The sequence below is a fragment of the Oryza brachyantha genome, chromosome 3 (assembly GCF_000231095.2).
Source record: "Oryza brachyantha chromosome 3, ObraRS2, whole genome shotgun sequence".
NCBI lineage: Eukaryota > Viridiplantae > Streptophyta > Magnoliopsida > Poales > Poaceae > Oryza > Oryza brachyantha.
Genome location: NC_023165.2, coordinates 28640345 through 28646344, shown reverse-complemented (window position 1 = coordinate 28646344; position 6000 = coordinate 28640345).

Genomic DNA, 6000 nt, shown 5'->3' with positions numbered 1-6000 from the left:
CTAGCTAGCCGGCCTCCCTCGATCGATCGATCGATCACTCGGCCCAGTTCATATACACTACGTGTGTGTACGCGGTTTTCTGTGTGATTAATAACTAGTATATATACTACATGCTACATATACATACACAATTTGTATATACTCATGTATATACCAATAGATCATATGCTTTATACGTGGTAGAAGAGATCAAGTGTGTGTAAAGTTTGTTCTTCAGTTTGTTTTGGTGTATTTCTTCGGAAAATATATAGCCGGCCGGCACTTGTTACCAATAAGAAGAAAAATATATATATTGCTCCATTAATGCCTGTGTGATTGGATATACTCACAAATTCTATTGTATATTTTTTAACCAACTACTCCATATACTTTAATATAAAAAAACAATTATTTTGCCTATTAGCTATATCTTATTCCATCTCTGAAAGTGCAACTTGATCTTGCAATCGCACCTAAAGGGTTGAGTTGCTATAAAAAACACACACAAATAATTTGCTCTACAACATAAACCATGCGTATAATCCATCTTTATCCCTAGGAAAAACATGCGAAAAAAACCAGAAATATTTTACAGCGTGGCAGTTCTCCCTTTTGACTTTCCATTTCAATTCCTGATTACCCCCTTTGCAACAAGCCGACGCAACATATATGAACAGACCAGCCTGCATACGTTTGAGTAGGTGTGTGTATGTGTGTTCATCATGTCGTGTTTCGTTGGCAGAGCAGCGGCGCACATGTTATAATGGTGATGGTCATTGGTCAAGTCAAAGTAGCTGTTACATACTCCGTGTGCTTCAATAATCGGAAAAGTTGGCTCTGCATGCAATGCAAATTATATATTGCATATCACACTATTTATTTATACACTCTTGCTATTGAACAAACGTTTGACTTTTTATTTCCTGTCAAACACGCGTGTAATACGTAGGGGCTGGGGAGGACGTGTATGAGTTTTTTTACTTACGTGATTATTATCTTATTTATAGGGTTAAAATTAGCATATGCACCGGTAATTAGGTCCATTTAGTATCACGAGTTGCAAGTATCTTAAAGTGAGTCATCATCGTTGAAGAAACGGATGGAATACTTCATGTTTTCACACTGTGTGATAGATCGACACGATCAATTAACAAATTAAGGCGCAGTACCTAATCTCGTTCTGTGAGATCTTGATACGATTATAATGCACGCATTTTACAACGGTGCAATGTCAACTACTCCATGCTACTGCCAACCTAGCTACCATGGAAGACTATCAACAACCATCTCCCTACTCGTTCTGCACCTACGACTGTTAAACAGTCCGTGTCCATAACGACATAATCTCGCTGAAAACCTAACCTTTTGCACCCCTCGGCCGAAAAAAAAATGGGTTCATCGAACTCCCGCTGAAGAAGCTTGCACTCCAACAACAATAGTCTTACTATCTACTAAGCAATATAAAAACAATTATATTTTCGGCATGAGGTAGCATTAGACAACTATACAGACTCACTTGCAAGTAGGATTTCAACTGTGTTTCGAATGCTCACGTCTAGGTGTAATGCTTTCTCTCGCTAAATTTACATGCAACCCTATTTTGACATACTATGCACGTTTTTTTTCACAAAAATATGGAGAAAGCACTGCTGGTATACGGTGACGAAGTTGTGTTGGCACATAAGAACGGATCCAGTCTACTACATCGTTTGGGTCCTGTACAAATAACTATAATCTCTGTCTAACTCCATCAGCGTCAACTAATCCTGTACAAATAGGTTTCATCTGCCTACTAGCATAAATCTACCTAGCTGAGTTCAAATGAAGCTGTCCACAAATATTACAAAAATACGAATGCAATTTTAGTAGGATTTTAACGAGTCTAGGATTTACTGTTGGTCTCTGGTCCTGAACGTGGGAACATCTGGTAGATAATAGCTTTAACCAGAACATCTAGCTCCCCAAACAATATAGCTTCTTACAGGTCTTACCTATATTATGGGCATTAAATAGATATAGAATATAGAAATTTAACTAATAGATTATCACGGAATTCTAGTTTTTCTATATTCTTAATAGTTACTTACTAGAATCTCTCCAGCTCTTCCAAAATCCAAACAGGGCCTCCGTATATCTATGCATTTGTTATGTGGCTTATTTATAGGTGTGCCTATAAATGTGTATGCACACATACACCATCCACACATATATATAATCTTCTAAGATAAATCAACGGCGGTGACAGTAAATCTATCACACTCACCAATTTTATTATATTTTTTTCTAACCAACTACTCCGACTACTTTAATAACAGCCATTTTGCCTATTAGCTATACTTGTTCCATCTCTAAAAATGGAAGTTTATCTTGCAATCGCAACTGAAGGGTTGAGTTGCTAACCCAAATAATTTGTTCCAAAACATAAAGCATGTGTGTAATCCATCTTTATCCCTATAAAAACACGCGAAAAAACATCAGAAATATTTTACAGCGAGGCAGTTCTCCCTTTTAACTTTCCATTTGAATTCCTAATTACCCCCTTTGCAACATGCCGACGCAACATATATGAACAGACCAGCCTGCGTACGTTTGAGTAGGTGTGTGTGTGTATGTGTGTCCATATATATTCTACGCACATGCTGTAGATTATCGATTTGTAAGCTGTGTTCATCATGTCGTGTTTCGTTGGCAGAGAGCAGCAGCGCACATGTTATAATGGTGATGGTCACGTCAATGTAGCTGTTACATACTCCGTGTGCTTCAATAATTGGAATAGTAATTTTATCATCCTTACCATTACCAGAATGTACCACTTCTTTATATATGTAAAATTTAGTACAACTTAGAACCTTAGATACTAGAATATATCAAATTTTACGTAGAAAACAATGCTATCTCATGATAACTCCTTAAGGATGGGAAAAATTCTCTAATTGAAAAAATTGGCTTTGCATGCAATGCAAAATGTATATTGCATATCACACTGTTTTTTATAGGGTTAAAATTAATTAACATATGCACTGTTAATTAGGCCCATTTCGCATCACGAGTTCCAAGTATCTTAAAGTTATCATCGTTGAAGAAACGGATGGAATACTTCATGTTTTGACACTGTGTGATAGATCGACACGATCAATTAACAAATTAATGCGCACTACCTAATCTCGTTCTGTGAGATCTTGATACGATTATAATGCACGCATTTTACAACGGTGCAGTGTCAACTACTCCATGCTACTGCCAACCTAGATTGCATGGAAGACTATCAACAACCATCTCCCTACTCGTTCTGCACCTACGACTGTTGAACAGTCCGTGTCCGTAACCTTATTCTCCTGGCCTGCAATTCGCTTAATAATTCATGTCGTTATAGATAACGACATAATCTCTAAAACATATATAAGATTACCATTTTCAATTATACTATGTATAATAAATAAATAAAATTTCACTTCTATTAATATATTTTTATGGTCCGACTCCGGTGCATTTTATTGGTAGTATAATTTAATCCATACCATTGATCTATTTTTTATTGGACGGCTGTGATTAAATTATACTACCAGCAATATTAAGTGTAATATTAAGTGTAGTAGAAATTTGGGGATAATATTGTCATTTTTATTATGATATTTATTGCAAAAAAACAAAATTATAAAATACTACTAATTAAGTAATTAACAAAGTACAAAAATACTTTTTTCACCATTTTTCTACTGGTAGTATAATAATACCAGTAAAATGCACCGGAGAGTTACCCATATTTTTAAGGCTTATCTATATGTGGTGTTTCAGTATCTTCAAACTAAATATTTTAGAGTTATTATTGGTCAAAGTTTTCAAAGTTTAATTTTAGCCTTATCTAAAATGATATAAATTATCAAATGGAAGGGAGTAGGTGCTACATGATAATTCTTTGCAACTGTCTTTGCAAATCAATCGATGTTTGTACGGTGGGGCATGATCTGTTTTGTTCTGCAGTTAACTTAATTGTTAGTTTGCTGCATTTGTCCCATGTAAAATTTGGATTCAAATTCAAGTTATTGTACATATAGTAGACTTTTCCTAGTCCCAATCCAACGGTCAGGCAGTCGGAGAAGCTCACCCCATGTTTGTGTTTTGAGTTCACAACCATAGAGATCTGAGACCTTGACTAATTCAGGCGCCAGGTTGAGTCTGATAACCCTGGCTAATCTTGCTGGCTCTGGCGGCGATCAAGTTAGTTAAGTTGGATCAAGGAAAACGCTGGCTGGATCGATCAGGTTAACAAAACAATACGTTAACCAGCTAATAATTGTCATTTTTAAACAATGGTGGCTCTGCCATGGCGCTAGGTATCTCTAGTCCCTACTACCGGCTCTAGGGGCATGAAAACTCCATAAACTTCCACTAAATTTTCTACCATAGATCACGAAAGGGCCTGTAGGCTACTAGTTACATAAAGGCTTAGTAGCACCTGAGGTCCTGGGTTCGACTTCTCGTTGGAGCGAATTTTCAGGATCCTAACGGCTTTGTGCTTTCAGTGGGAGACAACATGCCCGTCGACAACGAGGCGTCCGTGGCGACTTCGGGGTTTCTCTAACTTGCCGGACCAAGCCAGTCTTCGGGAGAGGTTTGCACGTGTGCGTTCTTAGGGGAGAGGGTGCGTGCGTTGTGAGCATCTGCGTTGTACTGTGTTCTTATAAAAAAATTACTACCATAGACCGTGAAGGGGTTAGAGTTATTGAAAAAAAAGGATGTTTAGCTCTCACTTTTATTTTCTTCAGGATTCGTCACTATATTTAAAGTATTTTAGCTTGAAGCTAGGAATGCATTGATAGTGACCATGGCGTCGATCGATCCGGCCAATTAATTAACATCCCACTATATAAACCATACAACACTCATTTCAGAACAGCAAACGGACGTCTGACATAAAAGTATCATATCGTCCTTGGCAATACTACGGCGGCGGATCTAGGATCCGAAGGTTGGAGGAGCTGATTAACTTCTTCTACCTTCAGCCCCCTACTCTTCTTACTCCCCTTTTCTTCCTCCTCCCCTCCCCTCCCCTCTATTTTCCACAGGGAATCCAGCGTGTAGAGGGGCTAGAGCCCTACTAGCCCCCCTTAAAATCTGCCCCTAAATGCTAGTCAGCTCAATCAAAGCAGCTAGCGAAGAAGGCCAGGCCAGGTAATAATGTAATATTATAGCCCTTAAACAACTTCATCGTCTGTTTCTGATCCACGTGAGTGACGGATCTGGCAAACAATATTACATGTGCTTTTAACAAACTATATACAACTTTAGCACTCTTTTAATAGATCTTTCATTAAAATTTTAGAGATGCTTAATAACAACTCCTATAATCTTAACGAAAATAATAAGTGGCTCGAGAGCCCCCATCGCCTCCCACCGTGCACCCGCGATGCGCGCGCAGACTCGGCTGAGCCACCTCAACGGCTCAACGAGCCCTGCGACGACTGAATGTTGCGAGCTCCTCCTGCGCGATGGAATTTGGATGCTGCCCATTTCCGCTAGCTTGCTGCTGTAGGCCGGAGCAAGATGTACAGGTACAAGGCCGTTAAAGATGCTGAGGACACGGACAGTTCAAACTAGGCCCACTTCAGGATTCTATTGGTGGCCCATTGAGCCCAAAATATGAAGGAAAAAAACGGGAAAACCTTATTTAAAGAAAAATCAATGGATGCCCAACAAGCCTGATTTGAGCCTAGCTCAGACATAAGTACTGTTTTCGGGAAGAAAAAAAGGAATACCCCACTACTCTATACTTTTTTGAGAGGATAAATAATCGTAGGACTAAAAGATCCATATGACAGAACATATATATGAATAATATAAGTAGTTAATAATAGAATTTTATCAACTAAAATTTCATTGTAACATAAGGACAATACTAAATATAAGCATGCTAAAATGATCCAAAAGGACATACATGTCAAAATCGTAACAAGGCCGAGAGAGGACGAGGTTTAGGTCCCATGGAATTTCCATCGCCATCTCCTCGGTGACTACAGTTTT